Here is a 21,427-nt window from a genome sequence, read left to right as displayed (position 1 = left end):
AATGCCTACTAATTTTTACAAGAATCGGTACTAACAAAGGTCACTTGTAATGATTCAATCCTAGGCATGAGGACTCATGAGATAGGAGGTCTTGCAAAAGAAGCCCTTCATCTCATGTTGTATGATTTCTCACGTCAAAGCATCTTCATTGTGCTATCTTTTCTCAGTTGACACATGTGCTTTTCTTGCTTCGTATTTACTCGGTCCCCTCTTTTTTATCTTAACAAAATGTTATCCTTTGAGCCTTCTCTTTGTAGATTCACATCTATGTAGATGTTTTTTTCAAGTTTTAATGTATGACCTATACCTGATCCTTTCTTACTTCTGCTGATTTTAGAGGATTGATTTAGCAGCACACAAAGTGGACATGAATGACGAGTGAGTAGTAGGGATGGAGAGAAAGCAGGGTACAAGACCAATGGCCCAATGGCACTAGGCAGACACAAAGGACAATGTAGAGGCGAGCTGTAGGTAGGGAAGCTCTAGGTAGTTAAAGAAGGTCTTTGGGGTTGTTCAATAGGCGGAGTGCACTTGACGAATTACACTGGAAGTGAGAGTAGGGCAACCCAATGGGCTTTGAGTGTCAGGACATTGGCAAGGCCAGACTAGATAAGGCAAGGGCCGGGCTAGACGGTGTGGAAAGGGGAGTCCAACTAGGGCAAAGGGCCAAGCAGCATGCCTATATAAAGGGTGGATGGACTGGGTGGTGGATTCTCAGGCTCTAGTCACCCCTGTCTTATATTGGTATCAGAGCATGGTCTATTTTTGGGCAAGAGGGCGTGGAGCTTTTTGCATGCTCCTCTCTTTGAGGGCGTGAAGAGCCGCCTGCTAAGGGAGACGACGAAGTTCCATAGCATGGGTAGAGCTGCTTGTGACGGGAGGGAGGAGACCTTGACCTCCGGCATATGCTGTGTGGCTTAGCCCGGCGGATGCACGCTCCGGAGGGGAGGAATTTACGTAACTGCGGTGATGCCCAAAACGCAACAGACGGGCATCTCTCTCTCTCTCTCTCTCTCTCTCTCTCTCTCTCTCTCTCTCTCTCTCTCTCTCTCTCTCTCTCTCTCGTCCTCGCGGAACTGCCTTGGTCTCCATAGTCGACAGTGGCGTTGTTTTTTCACACTCAAGGTGCCCACAGGCCGTTGGCCTTGGGCAATTCCTCAAAATTTCAAGCTAGTGTGCATGCCCACCCGGCCACACACCCCATACACGAGGGTTGCGACGATTGTCGGCCGAGATTTGACATAAGCACCGGCAAAGGGCCATGAAATTCTTGGCAAAACTATCAAAAGTTCAAAAATTGCAAAAATTCAACGGAGTTGGAATTTTCGAACAAAGTATCTGTTGCACCTTTTTCCTTCGGGAAGATTAAGTCGCCTATGACATTTCAAAGCGAACAATTACGTTTCAAGCAGTATAAATTTTTGTCAGCATCTTCAAGAATAATTGATTCAACTATCAAGAGCTTGTGGAGTTTCATATACGGCGGACTACTCTCGATTTTGACGGAGTTAGCACGGCTACTATACTTTGCGAGTGCTCCCAATATCAGGTATATTTTCTGAGTACTTCTTTCACCACACTATGTAGCCATGGATTCGGATATCAAAATGACATTCGATTTTGAGCAAAGTACTCCTGATCCTACCAATGATGGCCCACGGCCGGATCCTCTCAAGGAGAGTACCCGTGACGGTATGGCAGGAGAAGATACTTATGAGTTGCTCGATAGTCAAGAATTTCGTGCACTTCAGACACGCATGATAATCATGGATGAAAATTTTAAAGCTTTAAATGAAAATGTTACTAAACTCTCCACATTAGTAATTCAATTAATGCATCAACAGTCTAAGAGTCCTGCTGACACCCACATGCATGAGCACGTTGGCACACAAGGGCAAGGCCCAACTAATGATACGTTGCATACTCTCACTATCAAAGAGGTGGATGACTTGTTGAAGAACTTTAAACCACCAGTCTTTAAGGGCGAAGACCAAGACTGCAATAAGGATGCAGTGAACATCTTTCTCAGTAAATGGGATGGAATTCACGCCTTAAGGCGTACTCTCTGCAGACGAGCTTAACTCTGGAAGGCAAGGCCTACAAATGGTGGATGTCTCTCAAGAAGAAGAACATCATACCACAGAGTTGGGCAGCCTTTGAAGCAATGTTTAGCAAGGAATTTTTTCCTACAAACGAGGCCGATCGAAATTGGACGGCTTGGGACACATGTTCCATGCGCCAATACCCATCACTCCTTGAATATATCTCTTACTATCGGGACGTTATCCTCAAGTTGGAAGTCTTGGATACCTTTCAACAAGTATGAGGGTCCATACGAGGTCTGACACCCGAGCTTAAGAAGTATGTCAAGACCCAAGACCCTAAAACACTTGATGAAGCCATAGTGAAAGCACATATTCATGATGACCCTGATGAGAAGAAAATACATAATAGTAACGTGGCTGCTAGTATACATGATAATACACGCACTCAATATGGACACAATAAAAGAAAATTTCTAGTTGCTAATTCAGATACATCTAAAAAACCCAAGGGGTCCAGGGGTCCTCTCTCTCATGAGGATTTTGATAAATCCAAGAAAGAGAAGTTATGTTTTCAATGTTTAGGAAGAGGTCATGGCAAAAAGGATTGTCCCAAGGGGAAATCTGCTACTTAGGGGAAGGAGAAAGTAGTGCACACGGTGCAACTACTGCCTCTTGAGTCTTCCTCAAAATTCTCCACAGATGTGGCAACAAACCTTTGGACCACATGAGTTAGTACATATGCATGGATATCTGCAAGGGCACAAGGTGTGCATCTTGGTAGATGACAGTGCTACTCACAATTTCATCAATTATGGATTGGTAAAAAAGCTCAAACTACCTCAAACTCCGAGTATCCACCGCTACAAGGTAGCAATGATGAATGGACATGATACTAAAATATGGGATACTCAATGCTGAGCTGTTCCATTGGAAATACAAGGGTACTCTACTTGTTTGGATTTTCAGGTTATGAACATGAAAAGGGCTGATGTGGTTCGTGGTAGGGAGTGGTTGCATAGCCTAGGACCATCACTGAAGCGTAGCTATTAGCACAACAACTTGATGTTTGAATCCCATGGCGCACATGTGTTGTTGTTAGGAGAAAAGGATATACCTTCATCACCACTGATTTGTACTGCTGAGCTTATGCAACTCGTTTCTGATAATGAAATAGACCAGGTTTTCTTGTGTTACTCACTGTCTCATTTTCTTTCTAACATTGAGTCTGTTGAACATTCCTCAACGTCGCATGCTTCTCTCTCCTCTATTCTGCCAATTGCTAATTCTAAACAAGCAAACGTTGCTAGTCAATTACAAAAATTATTAAAGGAATTTCAAGATGTATTTCCTAATGATTTTCCATCAGGATTACCGCCGACACGATCAGTACAACATAGCATTGACGTGGCTGCAGGCTGTAAACCTGTTAGTAAACCACCTTACCGTATGAGTTACTCAGAGGCTGCTGAGGTGGAACGTCAGCTTGCTGACTACCTTAGCAGAGGGTTTATACAACCCAGTTCTTCACCATGGGCTTCGCCTATCCTTTTAGTGAAGAAAAAGGATGGTAGTATGCGCATGTGCGTAGACTACCAGGGCTTAAATGCGGTTACAGTTAAGAACAAATACCCATTGTCAAGACTAGATGAGTTATTTGATAAGCTAATCATGCTCACATTTTTACAAAAACCGACTTGCGGTCAGGATATCACCAAGTCTGTATGCGGCTTGCCGATATACCTAAGACTGCATTCTGAACACGGTTTGGACACTACGAGTTTTTGGTGATGCCCTTTGGGTTAACCAATGCGCCCGCAACATTCATGACACTTATGGATAGTGTCTTGATGCCATATTTGGGCAAATTTGTCATTGTGTTCCTCGATGACATCCTAGTCTATAGTGCTTCTGAAGAAGAGCACTTACAACATCTCACGCAGGTGTTTGAGTTGTTATGTACAAACAAGTTATATGCCAAGGAATCTAAATGTGATTTTCTAAAAGATGAAATTCATTATTTAGGGCATGTTATTTCAGCTCACGGACTATACATGGATCAATCCAAAGTGGATACCATAAAAAATGGCCTCCTCCTAAAAATCTGGAAGAATTACAAATATTTTTAGGATTTGCAGGTTTTTACCGAAGATTCGTTAAAAACTATACTCAACTTGCTGTTCCTATGACAGATCAACTTAAAGGCAAAGGAAAAGCTTTTCAGTGGGGATCCGCTCAGCAGCACAGTTTCGATACGCTCAAGGATGCATTAGCTACATCTCCTATACTGGCTATTGTAGATACTTTGAAACCATTCGTTTTGGAAACGGATGCTAGTGATCGTGCTATTGGAGAAGTCCTGTTATAAGACGGACGGCCGATTGCATTTGAAAGTAAGAAGCTTGATGTACCTCAACAAAATTATTCTGCTTACGAACGCGAACTCTATGCAATAGTGTCGGCCTTAAAAACATGGCGGCATTATCTGTATGGTGCTCAATTCGAGATTGTGTTTGACCATGAAAGCATCAAATGGTTTACACAACAAACAAATTTAAAGGGTCGAAAAGCCAGGTGGGCCGAGATCCTTCACGAATATGACGCCAAGCTAAGGTATCGCAAAGGCCGATACAATGTAGTGGCAGACGCTCTAAGTAGAATGCCAGAGATCAATTCGCTCTTGTTCATGGAACTTCGTAGTGAATTTTTAGATTCTCTCAAGGACAAATATGAGCATGATGAAGCATATTCCAAAGTGTGGAGCTATGTTCAAAAGAGGGATCCTTCTCACTCCAATGACGGTAGTGTACAATTAACCTCCACACCTAGTTTCTTTATCAAGTGATGAACTACAACAATGGAAACATTTTACCATCGACAATGGGTACCTACTCCACAAGGGGAGAGTTTGTGTACCGACGGACATGGACATTTGTGCCAAATAGTTACCTATTCTCGAGTTTGCCTACAATAGTGCTAAGCATGTCACAATAGGTTTTAGTCCTTTCATGCTCATGTACGGGTTTCAACCTAGGTCTCCAGTTACGGTGGGTTTGGCAACCGAAAAACTCCAACAGGTTAAGGATTTTCTCCAAGACCACATGGATATGCTGAAACTTGCTCGCCAGAATGTCTCGCAAGCACATGATCGGTATAAGAAATACGCTGATGAGAAACATTAGCAAGTTGCCTTCGAAGAAAGGGAGAAAGTATTTTTACGTGTGCCTGAACATTCAGAAAGTCTGAAAACTGGACCACTGACGCCTAAATTATCTCCCCGATATTGTGGGCCTTTCAAAATACTCAAGCGAGTAGGTGATCGTGCCTACGAACTATTACTACCTTCACATTCTCGCATTCATCCGGTGTTTCATGTAAGCCGTCTACGAAAGTGGTTATATGGGGACGACAATGTCATTGACCAACAGGTTTTGGTTGATTACATTGAACCTCCTACCTTACTGCATGAACCTAAACGTGTTCTTGATTATCATGAGTTGTGTACACGTCATCACGTATGCCTTAATCAAGTGGAAAGACCGACTTGAAGAAGGTGCCACTTGGGAAAACATTAGTGTTCTGAAGAAGAAGTTTCCCACTTTTGTTTTCGAGGAAGAAAACTCTTCTTAAGGGGGGAGTAATGTCAGGACACCGGCAACGCCGGACTAGATAAGGCAGGGACGGGCTAGGCGGTGTGGAACGGGGAGTCCAACTAGGGAAAAGGGCCAAGGGGCATGCCTATATAAAGGGTGGTTGGGTGGTGGACTCTCTGGTTCTAGTCACCCCTGTCTTACATTGAGTGCACACGAGAACACATAGTGGTGGATAGTGTGGGAGCAACTGGGGAGTGGGTAGCATCGAGCTCCTTCAGGTAGACTTGCGACAATGAAAATGATATAGGTACCACATGGAGGACATGACACAACAATGAACTCGGTAGGAAATTTTAGGCGCTAGTAGATTGTCAGCAAGCAGGGGAGATAGATGGTGTGTGTGTGTGTGTGTGTGTGTGTGTGAGAGAGAGAGAGAGAGAGAGAGAGAGAGAGAGAGAGGGAACCGATGGAAGAGAGAGTGCCATCCATCGCCCTGGCAAAAGCGCACATGCTTCTCCACGGTTTTGACTAGAGATGGCGAGAAGGTAGGGCAATAAATTAGGAGAATTGTGTGGTTGACAAACAAAACCAACCCCAAGCGGCACACAATAACACTGCATCGAATTCCAAGCGTCTAATGATCCAATATCATTGGTGGAGCAAGGGATGGATCCCTACAAGGGCATGGTGGGCCTCTTCGTGGGCAAGCTGCACTTTTCAACCGACGACTAGGAGCACAAGGTGCATGTGCGCACCATAAGAGGGGGGAGACAAAGGCGAGGATGGTGAGGGATGACGACAAGGAAGAAGAAGAAGAAGAAGAAGAGACTTTTAACATTGTAGGAAACTACCCCAAGAGACTTGAAAGGTCTATCCAACGAGAGTTGAGAACTCAAGACGTGTTATTCAAGAGGGAAATGGCATAACCAATCTACCACATTTGGGGTGATAGAATGTGGTGTATTGTGGGGAGATGTATAAGATAGACACACACACACACACACACACACACACACACACACACACATATATATATATATATATATATGTATACATACACGAACACATATACACACACAATTAGGTACGTACACATGTACACATATTTACATGCATACATGATGCATGGAGACATTCGAAAGTGAGAATAGAGCGATATAGTGCGAGTTTTTCTAAATGTGTCCATGAGTGGGCTTGAGAAACTATGTGTGTGTGCGTGTGTATGTATATACGTGTTCGTGTGTGTATATTTATACGTATGTGTTTGTGTCTAGCTTATCCATCTCCCAAAATACACCACATTTTATCACCCAAGTGTGGTAGATTGGCTATGCCCATTTTGGCCATTCGAAACTGTTGGTAACAGGTTGGCGATCTCGTGAAGATTAAAATTTCCATTTCTGTAGAACGGTCCCAATCCTTTCAACAGCCCGGCGGATTAGGAAACTTGAATACTAATTAGCGCTGGATTAACGAAGTAAGCTTTCTGTAGTCGATGATGGAGAGCGGAGCAGCAGTAGCATCATCGTCAGCAGGAGAACCCACCTCAACATTAAAACCGGCAGCAGCAGAGCGCCCATAACCGCGTATGTGGTGTTCACATGCATCATGGTGGGCAGCGGAGGCCTTATCTATGGCTACGACCTCGTCATTGCTGGTAATCTCTCTCTCTCTCTCTCTCTCTGCGGCGGTGAGTGCAGAGACTTGCTTACTCTCATGCAGGTGGGATGTCGATCCTGGATGGTTTCCTCATCAAATTTTATCCGGACGTGCGCAAACACAAGATAAATGCAAAGGAGGACAATTACAGTAAGTATGACAACCAGGTCTTTCAGCTCTTCTCATCCAGTCTTTACCTGGCCGCCTTGCCAGCCACCTTCTTTGCGTCTGTGGTGAGCCAGAAGCTTGGAGGAAAAGTAAGCATGCTCTCGGCTAGCTTGTTCTTCATGGGCGGGACCATAGTTGGCATTGCCACACAAAATCTAGCCATGATCATCGGTGCAAGGGCCCTTCTCGGATGTGGAATCGGCTTTGCCTCTCAGGTACATGCTTCTCAGAAGACAGTTTTGGGCTTCCTCAAGTAATGAGCCGATTGTAGTTTACATGGAGGAATGTGAGACCAATGTATGCCCACTCTACCTTGTAATTCACTGGCTATGTATGTGTGTGTGTGTGTGTGTGAGAGAGAGAGAGAGAGAGAGAGAGAGAGAGAGAGAGAGAGAGGTTTTGCACATTGTGCTGATGCAGGCTATGCCCTTGTACTTGGTGGAGATAGCACCTCCTGGCAAACGGGGGATGCTGAACTTGCTATGTACTGTGTATGTTGTGATAGGGGCCATGTCAGGAAACATCGTAAATTACGTGGCGGACAAGATACGTCGGCCATGGGGGTGGAGGCTCTCTTTGGGGGTAGCAGGATTGCCAGCTCTGCTGCTTACATTATGCAGTCTTGTGGTAGTAGAGACTCCCATATCTCTAGTGCAGAGGGGGGAGCTGGAGCAAGCCAAAGAAGTCCTCAAAAAGATAAGGGGAAGAGGGGCAAACGTATCCGGTGAGTTCAACGAGCTCGTTGCGCTGTCGGAAAAGTCGCGAGGGACCAATAGCTGGGAGGCATACAAGCAGCTGTTCTGTGAGGAGGCATAGAGGTGAGCTAGTCATTGCTTGCTTGCTTCCCTTCTTCCAGCAGGTGGCAGGCAATGAAGCCATATTGTTTTATGGGCCTTTTCTTTTCAAGCTGGCTGGTTTTGGTGACCAGGCTTCCCTTTACTCAGCTATCATCATTAGTGTGGTCTGTCTCCTAACAGTCTGCCTCTCTCTTCTTCGTTGATAAAGTCGGTCGCCGCTACTTAATTCTCGTCGGTTGCGTCTTCATGGTTTCCACCTAGGTATAATCTCTCTCTCTCTCTCTCTCTCTCTCTCTCTCTCTCTCTCTCCACGATAGTTTCCTACTACGTTAAAACTCTCTTCTTCTCGGATGTGTGTGTGTGTGCTAATAAAAAGACGAAAATGGTATAACCTTTCTATCACCCAAGTGTGGTAGATTGGTTATGCCATTTCCCTCTTGAATAACAGGTCTTGAGTTCAACTCCTCGTCGGCTAGATCTTTAAGGTATCTTGTGATAATTTCCTACGATGTTAAAACTCTCTTCTTCTTTCTTATTCTCTCTCTCTCTCTCTCTCTCTCTCTCTCACACACACACACACACACACACACACACACACACACACAATGTTATAATTGTAATGATCGTGCAAGGTGGTGATCGGGAGCCTGTTTGCGACCACGTTAAATGGAGACGTGAAGAAGCTACCACCAGCAGAGGGCATAACAGAAGTAATCATGGTCTGTGTATTTGTGATGAGCTTTGCAGCTTCTTTAGTGCCTTTTGCATGGCTGATACTGATAGCCATTTTTTGGCTATTATAAATTGTCATAGTGAGCTACTTCACCTTCCCAAAATCACCCAAACATTGTGGCTATCTCTACCATTTCACTGTACATGGCTATTATAAATTGTCATAGTAAGCTATCTCACCCTACCAAAATCATCCAAACACTGTGGCTATCCCTACCATTTCACTGTAAATAAGCGTGCGTGAGTTAGGGGACTCTGTCTATATTTTCTTAAAAATCCTCAATTAACTAGTCACCGGGATAGCTGAGCCAAAAAAAAATAAAAATAAAAATAAAAAGATATATTATGGCCTCTTTGTGTGTAAATATTTTATTATATATAGGGCATAAATATAAGGATTTTTTATAATTATTTTGGTATTTATTTAAATATTTATACTTAGGTGTGTGTTATTTACGCTATGTGCATTGACTCACCATTACCACAATTTTTCTTGCCATACTCTTTATTCCATAAAGAGATAATTTCATGCAAGCTTCTTTTATTTTTGGTGTAACTTCATCCCAACAAAAATCCAAAAAAATTAGTTTTATTTATGTGTATATTTTTTCACTATTGTGATTTTTTTTCTTCTTATATCTATTCTCTATTACTCTCATAAATTAGAACACAAAAAATATTCATCTTTTTATGATAGATTTATAATGAGAGAGATTTATTTTGACCCCTTTATATTTTTTTTACATATATTATTTATATTTGACATGTACATATTTTTTTAGACCCCTCAATATTTGATTTCCATAGTTGTACTATTTATTTATATCATGATCTCAACAATATCTTCAATTATAGACCTACCAAATAAAGTCAAGGGTACGTGGCATGCATGCATGCACTATGGAGGGCTCACTTTTGGAGGTATTCAAAAGAATCATCCAAAGAAGGACCTCACAAAGACTTTGTGCAGTGGAAAAAAATAGTCGGTTTTGCTAAATTTTTAAAGATCACATGCTCTCCGAATTTGAAAAGGTGATACAAACAAAAGTTATAGCTCGTGAGCTGAACTTTTATCTCAAAGTTTTTCATATTTTTTTGAGCTACGAGTTGTAAGCTATGATTTTATTGGTGGACCCCAGTTTGCCCATGCTATGCAGCCACACTCCCTCTTCCACTTTATCATTTTCGTCTTTCACACACACTTCTCCACTCATCATCCCCACCTCTCTCACCACTCCTCTCTGCACCCTACTCACCTTCTTCTCAACCTTGAAGAATAAGAGAAACCATGGTGAATTCATGTCTCCTACACACACTTCCATTCCAAAATTGACCACCTAGTCTCATTTTTCCTCTTCCATATTACCCATATCTATCAAGAAAACCACAAAATTCAGCTTCTTCTCTTGAAAGACAGCACCATGTTGATTGATTACTCATATTCAATCACCTTGGCTCTCAAGGAAGGTCAAGAGTGGAGAAAAAACGTATCGTCAAAGCTAGTGGACCGTCAACAAGTGTTAAAATTGACCCTACTCAAGACACTTAGAGCATCAACATTGTAAGAAATCCATAATTTCTTACCTATTAAGAGTTTTTTCTTCCTTATTTGTACCCTACATGGATACTCCCATTGTAAATATCCAATTCCATTTGTAAATCAATAAAAATACTAACTCTACTAGTTTACTAACACTAACCTACTATGGAAAGTTCTATCACCTCCACTTCTCTCCTCTCTCTCTTCTTCATCTATCCCCACCAACTTCTTGATAATTCCAAGCAAAAGAAATTAGAGAAGTGCTGAAAATCTAACTCAACCATGGCTAGAGGAGTAACCCTAGCCCTCAAAATTTCTATAAAAAGAGGGTGTAGCTAGCACAAAAGGGGGGGAGCCATAAGCAAGAGCACTATGCTATAGCTTGAGAAGCCAAGCTCAACCTCTCTAGAAGGAGCTCTTGAGTGGAAGCTCATTGTTTTATGCATATGTATGTGTTGTATTAGGGGTGATTAGGAAGGGAACTCTATGCCATTGTAAGAGAGAGTGATCATTCAATTGAGAGTAGGAAATCTATCATTTCTCTTACTAGTGTAAGGCCAACATTTGCTGAATCAAGGAGGGTGGATTTGGACTAAGCTTGGATACTTTGTCTCTCTTCCAACGTGAAGTAATGGACAACAATGATTTGTAAGTGTCTTGGTGTTTTTTTTTTACAGTTCTTGATAGCTTGTGTCTGGGTATTGTCATCAATTTAGCCATAAATCCCACATACTGTAAGAGGGCGACAGAGTGGAGAGGACTCCCCTGGCCTTAAGACAGTGATTGGGGTGGTTTTTTTTTTTGATGGGTTGTGGTGTAATTTACTCAAGCTATGTTGAACAAATACTAATTTCACTTTGATTGGTCATGACAGATTTGTAAGAAGGTATTAATGCAATAAGCACCCCTCCCCCTTTCTCTCTCTTTCTTACATATATAATTGTGTTTTCTTGATCACTGTCGATACATTTCAAAGCAACCCGAGCATTATCTCTCTCTCTCTCTCTCTCTCTCTCTCTGTGTGTGTGTGTGTGTGTGTGTGTGTGTGTGTGTGTCTCTCTCTCTCTCTCTACGCGTCCTAGTTCGCATCCAAAACTAGGTGGTGTGCCAAATTTGTGTAGGGTTAGGTTACGGCTTTGTGTGTGTGTTTGTTGTTTTTTTCCCAACCCCAACCCAATTGAGCAGCACGGGAGCTTAGAAGGGTGCTTAGAGGCCACTCTTCTTGTTGCCCGTCCCGGACCGCCTCAAATTGGTGTTTCCAATGAGGAACCAACTTGTGTATGTTTTTGTGTAGGATCAATCGTTAGAATAGTCAATTAGTTTACATGAATAACGAGAATTTGTATGATCCTTTTATTCCGATTGCAAGGCAAAAAGTACACATAATTGTTAGTACTAAGTTGCAATTTCAATGTGTAATTCGTAGAATTTTAGGTCCCCTTAGGATGGCAGGGATAAACGCATCAGTAAATCCTTTTATTTTGCCTCTCATTAGGTACGACCTTAGTTTGGACGTCTATATTTTTGTTTTGTTTTAAGCATTAGGTCATGTATAGACCATGGATAATGGCCCAAGAATAGAGGTTTTTCCCTTCCATTTTACTCCACACATTAGAATAAACGTTGCAATTAGTAGGAAGATCCACTTTCAACAACGTATGGTGTTCATGTTTGGTGCCCAAAGAGTAGGAGAAATTCTGGCATCACCAAACCCTGTCATCCTGCCTCTTATTGATTATCATAGGTCATTTGATGTGAATATTTTTATTTTGTTGTACAATAGATTGAAATTTAGAAAATATTACTGTGTAAATCTAAAAAATAAAAAACAAAAACGTGTTGTCACCTTAAAACTGATTCAATGGAGGCCCAACGCCAAATGTCTGGATATCCTCTTTTCTTTGGAGAGCCTGGAGAGGATGCATAATTATTTTTTGCAAATTTCAAGATGTCTTGTCGTATCAAGAGGATAGTAACTGATCAAGAATGCGTAGAGATGTTTGAAGTGGTCCTTAGGAAAGATGCTAACACTTGGTTTGACTCGTTGCCTGAGGAAGTTAAAGGGAATTACATGGAAGTTGTGAATCATTTCAAGAGATACTTTTTTGATCCCCAAAAAACTTAAAAACTATGGCAAGACATTGTTTCTCATAAGCAAAAAGACCTAGATGACTACTACTTGTACAAGCAAGAGCTTCTACGTCTTTGGGTTGTATGGATGAGAAATGTTGCTAACCCTGGTGATGGTGCAGAGTTTCTAAAGAAGGAGAGGTTCATAGCCGGACTCTTTCCTAACCTTAAGATAAAAGTTGAGGCGGATGCACCTGCTACCTTTGATGCAGCTGAAACTAGGGCTGCTGAGAAATATAGAAAACTCAAGTGCCTAAGGGGAGAGGTTCCAATAGAAGGTCTTAGACCGAAAGGTAAGTCACAAGCATCAACATATAGGGAGCTTCCTGAGGTAATGGAGGAAGTGATTGAGAAGTTAAATGAATCTTTAAGCAGCTTGTCAATTCACCTTGCACAAGCTGTAGGTCCAAAGGGACAAGCAAAGAAGTCTGAAGAGCGAGATCCACGACTTAGGAGAGTCTTGCAATGTTGGAATTGCGGAGAGTCTGGACACGGGATGTATAATTTTCCCTGGCCCCATGGGAAGCCAGGGAGACCTAACTTGAATTACCCAATGATGATGAATGCAGGTGAAGGAATTGGTCAACAACCAAGGCTTCTACAAAGACCAAATGGACCAAGACCACCTCCACAAGGGGTAGAAGGAGTTCCACTTTTGCCAGACCCAAATGTGCATGTGGTAGAGGTGACAAATTCAAAAGAGGTTGACATGGAAGCAAATGGCATTAAGCGTGGCTGTGGAAAAGGGAAGGAGAAAGAAGGAGTCACGAAGTGATCATGGATGAGAAAAGAAGGCAAAGGAGACCAAGGAAACCAAGAGGACTCGACGTCGTATCAACCTCCAAGACTTACCTCTTGGATATGGTATGGCTCCATACAACTTGTTGGAAGACATGAGAGGTAAGGGTCGTGATATCTCATGGCCTCAGTTTCTTGCATTATGTCCACAAGTTAGGATGGATTTAACAAAGGCAGTTAGCACTAGGAGAAAGGTAAAAGAGAGAGTGCCTGTTGTAAAAATTTCACAAGCTGAAATGAATGAGGATATTACACCGGTGCTAGATTGTTATATCAAAGGAAGATTGGTTAGGAAAGGTCTAGTGGATGGGAGTGCACAAATTTGTATCATGACAGAGGGACTCATGCAAAGACTAGGCATGCACATCCATGAGACACCTGAAGTCAAAGTGAAAATGGCAAACAATAGCAAGGCTAGGTGCGTAGGCATTTGTAAAAATGTTTTTGTGGAGGCCTTTGGCATTAAGAAAGTAGTGGATTTCTATGTCATGTCTACCAAAGGAAATGGTTACCCATTTATCCTAGAAAGACCATGGCTAATGAAAATGCGAGCTTTGTAGCATTGGGAGAGTGGAAAGCTAATTTGCAGGAATGACAATCATAAGAAGGTTGTCTTTGACATGAAGGAGCAACGCCAAGAGGAGCTCCATGAAGAATCATCTCAAAGTGAGACGGAGGAAGGCTGGACCAATAGCACTTCAGAAGGAGAAAGTAGCGGCATCATTACTGAAGAGGAGTCTTCCATTGAAGTCATGGGGGTAAGGTTTAATCCAAACAACCAAGAGACCTCTTGCCCAGGTTTGGAAGAGGTAGGTTCCCAAGAGAACCAAAAAGTGGAAGATGAAAGAATGCTAGAAGGTATGTTATCTACAACACTTACAAAGGATGAAAGAGAGGATCTCAAAGGTGTGTTAAGGAAATTTCCTAGGCTTTTTGCTAAAGACTACACCGATGTGCGTGGAGTAGATGTTGTTCAACACAAAATTGAGTTGAAGCCAGAGGCCACACCTAAGGCTCAGAAGCTACGAAGGCTAGGAGTCATCAAGGAGCAGGCTTTACTCAAGGAGGTAAGAAAGCTTCTAGCAGCAGGTTTTATTTATCCAGTGGAGAATTCAGAGTGGTATTTATCCAGTGGAGAATTCAGAGTGGGTCTCTCCAGTTGTTGTCACTCCTTAGAAAAACGGCAAGTAGAGGGTGTGTGTGGATTACCGTCCACTCAATGAGGCAACAAAAAGAGATCACTTTCCCCTCCCATTTCAAGATGAGATACTAAATGAGGTAGCTGGTCATGAGAAGTACACTGTGCGTGATGGCTACTTGCATTACTTTCAAATAGGTATTGCATTGGAAGATCAGTTGAAAACAACCTTCATCACTCTTTGGGGTTGTTATGCTTTTAGAGTCATGCCATTTGGACTGACAAATGCTCCTGCAGCTTTCCAACGCTTCATGAACATGGTGTTTCAAGCATTCTTTGGAAAGTCCATTAGGGTTTTTATTGATGATTTTTGCATTTATATCTCAAAATCATTGTATCTACAAAAGGTAGAAGAAGGGTTAAAAAAACTTACGACATAGGAGGTCAACTCAACCCGGACAAGTGCCACATAGGTGAGGATGAAGTGATCTTGCTTGGTCACAAGGTTTCCTATAAAGGTATTGAGGTGGCAAAGACAAAAGCTCTCATTGAGCTACCATCACCAAAGAGTCTTAAGGAGGTCATCTCATTCATTCAAAAGGTGAAGTATATGTCACGCTTCATTCACTTAGCCTCGGAGTTACTTCACCCTTTGCAAAAGTTGACACAACAAGTAGAATTTGCATGGTCTGATGATCTTGAAGAGTATTTTTGTAATATTAAAGTCATTTTGTAAGAGCTACCAACACTCATGCCTCCTTGTTGGGAGTACACATTCTTTGTTAGCTCTAGTGTTGGAAAGGAAACGATTGGTGAAATTTTATTACAACAAGATCCCCACAGTACCAGGATGCAACCCATCTACTTGGCTAGTAGGTTCATGAATGCTTTAGAGAGAGGCTACACGGAGGCAGAACTCATGATGCTTTCTCTCATGTTTGCAGTGAGAAAGTTTAGATCCTACTTGCTACCAAAACCTTTTGTAATTCTCACTGCAGAAAATTTGTTCCCTTGGGTGTCATCTCAAATGAATCTTAGTACTAGGATCTCGAAGTCGATTATGGAGTTGCAAGAGTTTCAATACTCTTTCAAGGTAGAAGATAGTGTGCGTGCACAATTGGCAGGGATTCTCACTTATAAGGTACATGAGAAAGAAATTAGGTGCCTAAGATAAAGACCCTACCATTGCCACCACCTAAAAGTATTTCTAATACTTTTACCTTGTTCTTTGATGGAGCTTTTCGATGAGCCACAGGAAAAGCAGGGGGAGGGCTAGTATTGCTCAACCCAAGTGGGGAGGTGGTCATGAAAGAGAAGGTCAATCTACCAGGTTCAACTAGCAACAATGAAGCAGAATACGACACACTACTTCATGGTTTAAAGATATGCATTGGCCAAGGTATACAACGTCTCATGGTAAAAGGGGATGCACTTCTCATTGTGAAGCAAAGTTTAAGCATTTGGGCATGCAAGAATGAAAGACTAAGGACAAAAGTTCATGCCATTCGTAGATTGTCTAATCAATTTGAAGAAGTGTAACTATATCATATTCCTAGGAAACAGAATGAAGATGCCAATTTACTTGCACAACAAGTAGTTGCATGTGTTGAGAAAGAAGTGCATGTCATCATGGTGGCAGCAACTGTCAAGCAACCGAGATACCAGTGATTGGAGTCATTGACTCCCATTATTAGATACATTTTGGAGGGTGAGTTTCCACAAGACTTCACGAAGGCGCAGAAGAGGAGACTCATGAAGAAGACAAGCACATATTTCTTCCTAGAAGGATCCCTCTATCGAAGAGGGAAGGATCAAGTGTGCAGAAGAGTACCAACTATCAAGGAGATTCCAGCCATTCTAAAAGGTTTGCATGAAGAGGCATGTGGTGGTCATTTTGCCCAAGAGTTAACTGCCGTGAAGAATATTTTGCTTGCGGGGTATGTTTGGCCAAGTCTGCATGTGGATGTCCAACATTGGTGTAAAAGTTGTCACAATTGTCAGGTTAATGGGAATAGAAGATTGGTTTATGGTCCAAGGAAAATCGTGCTTGCAAATGGACCCTTTGAAAAGTGGGGCATTGATGTTATGGGTCCTCTGCCTAGGACAAAAAATGGTAAAATCTACATTCTAGTGGCTGTAGACTATATGACTAGGTGGGTGGAAGCACAAAGTGTGGCAAAGGTAAATGAGAGGACATTGAGCAAATTTGTCTACACTCACATTTGTTGTAGATTTGGCACACCTTTGGAGATTGTTTCTGATAATGGTCCAGGGTTTATGGTCTAGGGTTTAGAAAGGGCTTGCTCACAGAAGTCTGTGAAGAACTTCACATTCTACATCGTTATAGTACACCCTACTATCCCCAATCAAATGGTTTGGTAGAAAAAGCTAATGGTGTCATTGAAGGCATCATTAGAAAGATGGTGAAAAACAAGACAAAGTTGTGGGATGACTTCTTGGATGGTGCCTTGTGGGCGTATCGAACCACATATAGGTAAGCCACGGAGTTCACACCATTTCACTTGGTCTATGGTCAAGAGGCTTTACAACCAATTGAGCTCAACATTCCAACAATGCGACTTCATGGCAAAGCAGCACAAGATGATCAAGAAGCATGGATGGATCGAATTCTTACCTTAGCTGAGCTTGAGTGGAAAAGAGAAGCAGCATACGAGTGCTACAAGAGGAAAGCCACACAGACGAAGGAAAAGCTTGACAAGAAACTGAAGGACAAAGGCATCAATGAAGGAGATCTTGTGCTAAGGTATGATAATCGACTCGATAATCATTTTGATGCCAAGTTTAAAACTAGATGTTAGGGGCCATACATAGTCAAGAAGGCTTTCAATTCAAGTTACTATCAACTTATGGACTTGAATGGGAAAGAGCACTCCAGGAAGGTAAACGGGTATTTCTTGAAGCCTTATTTGAGTCGCCTTCTACCAAAGGATCTACCAAAGATCTGTCAAAGGACAGCTGTCTTATGTAAGTATTGTTACATGAAGCATGAGTGTAAGTCGAGCCAAAATGCCGAGGGGCCAAACAATGAAGATCTTGTCAAGGACTCTGAAGTACTCTCTTTGGAAAAAATGCTTTATGATGGTACATGAATATACCATCATCCTGGGGGAGGGCTAATAATAGCCATTTTTTGGCTATTATAAATTGTCATAGTGAGCTACCTCACCCTACCAAAATCACCCAAACACTATGGCTATTCCTACCATTTCACTGTACATAGGCGTGCGTGAGTTAGGAGACTTTTTCTATATTTTCTTAAAAAACCCTCAATTAACTAGTCACCGGGCTAGTTGAGCCAAAAAAATAAAACTAAAAAGGTATATTATGGCCTCTTTGTGTGTAAATATTTCATTATATATAGGGCATAAATATAAGGATTTTTCATCGTTATTTTGGTATTTATTTAAATATTTATACTTAGGTGTGTGTTATTTACGCTATGTGCATTGACTCACCATTACCACAATTTTTCTTACCATACTCTTTATTCCATAAAGAGATAATTTCATGCAAGCTTCTCTTATTTTTGGTGTAACTCCATCCCAACAAAAATCCAAAAAAACTAGTTTTATTTATGTGTATATTTTTTCACTATTATGATTTTTTTCTTTCCTATATCTATTCTCTATTACTCTCATAAATTAGAACACCAAAAATATTCATCTTTTTATGGTAGATTTATAATGAGAGAGATTTATATTGACCCCTTTATATTTTTTCCACCTATATTATATATATTTGACATGTACATATTTTTTTAGACCCCTCAATATTTGATTTCCATAGGTGTACTATTTATTTATATCATGATCTCAACAATATCTTCAATTATAGACCTACCAAATAAGGTCAAGGGTATGTGGCATGCATGCATGCACTATGGGGGGCTCACTCTTGGAGGTATTCAAAAGAATCATCCAAAGAAGGACCTCACAAGGACTTTGTGCAGTGGAAAAAAACAGTCGGTTTTGCTGAATTTTTAAAGATCACATGCTCTCTGAATTTGAAAAGGTGATACAAACAAAAGTTGTAGCTCGTGGGCTGAAATTTTACCTCAACGTTTTTCATATTTTTTTGAGCTACGAGCTGTGAGCTATGATTTTATTGGTGGACCCCAGTTTGCCCATGCTATGCAGCCACACTCCCTCTTCCACTTTATCTTTTTCCTCTTTCACACACACTTCTCCACTCATCATCCCCACCTCTCTCACCACTCCTCTCTGCATCCTACTCACCTTCTTCTTAACCTTGAAGAATAAGAGAAACCATGGTGAACTCATGTCTCCTACACACACTTCCATTCCTAAATTGACCACCTAGTCTCATTTTTCCTCTTCCATATTACCCATATCTATCAAGAAAACCACAAAATTCAGCCTCTTCTCTTGAAAGACAGCACCATGTTGATTGATCACTCATATTCAATCACCTTGGCTCTCAAGAAAGGTCAAGAGTGGAGAAAAAACGTACCGTCAAAGCTAGTGGACCGTCAACAAACGTCAAAATTGACCCTACTCAAGACACTTGGAGCATCAACATTGTAAGAAATCTATAATTTCTTACCTATTATGAGTTTTTTATTTCTTATTTGTACCCTACATGGATACTCCCATTGTAAATATCCAATTCCATTTGTAAATCAATAAAAATACTAACTCTACTAGTTTACTAACACAAACCTACTATGAAAAGTCCTATCACCTCCACTTCTCTCTCCTCTCTCTCTCTTCTTCATCTATCCCATTAACTTCTTAATAATTCCAAGCAAAAGAAATTAGATAAGTGCTGAAAATCTAATTCAACCATGGTTAGAGGAGTAACCCTAGCCCTCAAAATTGCTATAAAAAGAGGGTGTAGCTAGCACAAAAGGGGGGAGCCATAAGCAAGAGCACTATGCTATAGCTTGAGAAGCCAAGCTCAACCTCTCTAGAAGGAGCTCTTGAGTGGAAGCTCATTGTCTTATGCATATGCATGTGTTGTATTAGGGGTGATTAGCAAGGGAACTCTATGCCATTGTAAGAGAGAGTGATCATTCAATTGAGAGTAGGAAATCTATCATTTCTCCTACTAGTGTAAGCCCAACATTTGTTGAATCAAGGAGGGTGGATTTGGACTAAGCTTGGATACTTTGTCTCTCTTCCAACGTGAAGTAATGGACAACAATGATTTGTAAGTGTCTTGGTGTTTTTTTTTTACAGTTCTTGATAGCTTGTGTCTGGGTATTGTCATCAATTTAGCCATAAATCCCACATATTGTAAGAGGGCGACAGGGTGGAGAGGACTCCCCTGGCCTTAAGACAGTGATTGGGGTGGTTTTTTTTTGATGTGTTGTGGTGTAATTTACTCAAGCTATGTTGAACAAATACTAATTTCACTTTGTTTGGTCATGACAGATTTGTAAGAAGGTATTAATGCAATAAGCACCCCTCCCCCTTTCTCTCTCTTTCTTACGTATATAATTGTGTTTGCTTGATCACTGTCGATACATTTCAAAGCAGCCCGAGCATTATCTCTCTCTGTCTCTCTCTCTCTCTACGCGTCCTAGTTCGCATCCAAAACTAGGTGGTGTCCCAAATTTGTGTAGAGTTAGGTTGCGGGTTTGTGTGTGTGTTTGTTGTTTTTTTTCCAACCCCAACCCAATTGAGCAGCAAGGGAGCCTAGAAGGGTGCTTAGAGGCCACTCTTCTTGTTGCCCGCCCCGGACCGCCTCAATACCAGGCGAGATCCTATCACAAAATGTCCGGTCGGCAGGACTAGGCGTGCTGGTGTTTGTGCACATGCTCTTCAAGTTCATCGTTGCGATAGAAGATCTAGCTAGATAGGCTACAACACACTTATTTGGGAAGAATATGCAATCACTTGGGACTAAATATTTCCTTAGGATAGTTTGATGATTAATTATACAAACTTGTGAAAGATACAAAATACAAATCTACTCGATGGTGTGCAACAAATGGAACTCAAATCCAGCCTCATTATCACGAAGATAATTGAGTTTTGGGGTTCTTAGAACAAATCTTTTTCTCAAAACAAATTTGCTTTTGTTTGGTTCTTGAGAGATTTTTTTTTTCTTGTAGATGTTAAATGTGGGCAACCACTGATATTAGTATACAAATGTAATTAATTGTCAAAGCATGAATCATACTACTAGTGTTGTTTAAGCAACATCGGAACTGTTGTATTTTCAAGTTATTTTTACGTTTCAATGTTTTGCCAAGCTTTTCTTACTTCCCATCTAGTAGGGGTTTCAAATTGCGAGCTCTTTTTCTCTCTTCTAATTGTGACTATGGAGAGATTATAATTTTTTTCCACACATCTCTCCCCCCCCCCATACTTTCTTTAGAAGAAAGTAGCACTATGGCGCACGGGCGGCTTTTTGCGATCGATAGAGTTCTCCTCGCGTGTTGTAGTGCTACTTCCTCATAGAGATTGAGTCATTCCCCCCCCCCCCCCCCCAACACCACTAACTCTACTTCTCCTTCCCTAGATTATCCACTTCTCTCTCTCTCTCTCTAACAGTTTATAAAGATGTGCTTTTTATAAATCATCCTTAAATATGCTATGTTCTAATGCAAGGATAGTAGTTTGTTCTCAACCTTTTGAAAGAGAGAAAAACATTATTGTTTTGATACCAATGAAATCTTATTTAGCTTTAGCTTGCTTTAAGTATCACCTTAGCATAGGTTACATTTTTGGATGCATAAATATTCAAGCTTGCATGTTTATAACCAAAATTAAAAAGAAGATTATTAAGTTGATATAACCCTTAGATTTGAAGTCTGGATTTTATGAGCCCCCCCCCCCCCCCCC

At 41.3% G+C, this 21,427-nt stretch overlaps 1 pseudogene; it reads left to right on the top strand.

Moving 5' to 3' along the window:
- Positions 1-7,009: 7,009 nt before the first annotated feature.
- LOC147443097 (sugar transport protein MST4-like) lies at positions 7,010-20,439 on the top strand (annotated as a pseudogene).
- Positions 20,440-21,427: the final 988 nt, after the last annotated feature.

This window comes from Adiantum capillus-veneris, chromosome 14, assembly GCF_014529385.1.
Source record: "Adiantum capillus-veneris isolate H3 chromosome 14, ASM1452938v2, whole genome shotgun sequence".
Classification (NCBI taxonomy): domain Eukaryota; kingdom Viridiplantae; phylum Streptophyta; class Polypodiopsida; order Polypodiales; family Pteridaceae; genus Adiantum; species Adiantum capillus-veneris.
The sequence above is the reverse complement of the archived record's forward strand: the minus strand, read 5'-3'. Positions and strand labels throughout refer to the sequence as shown.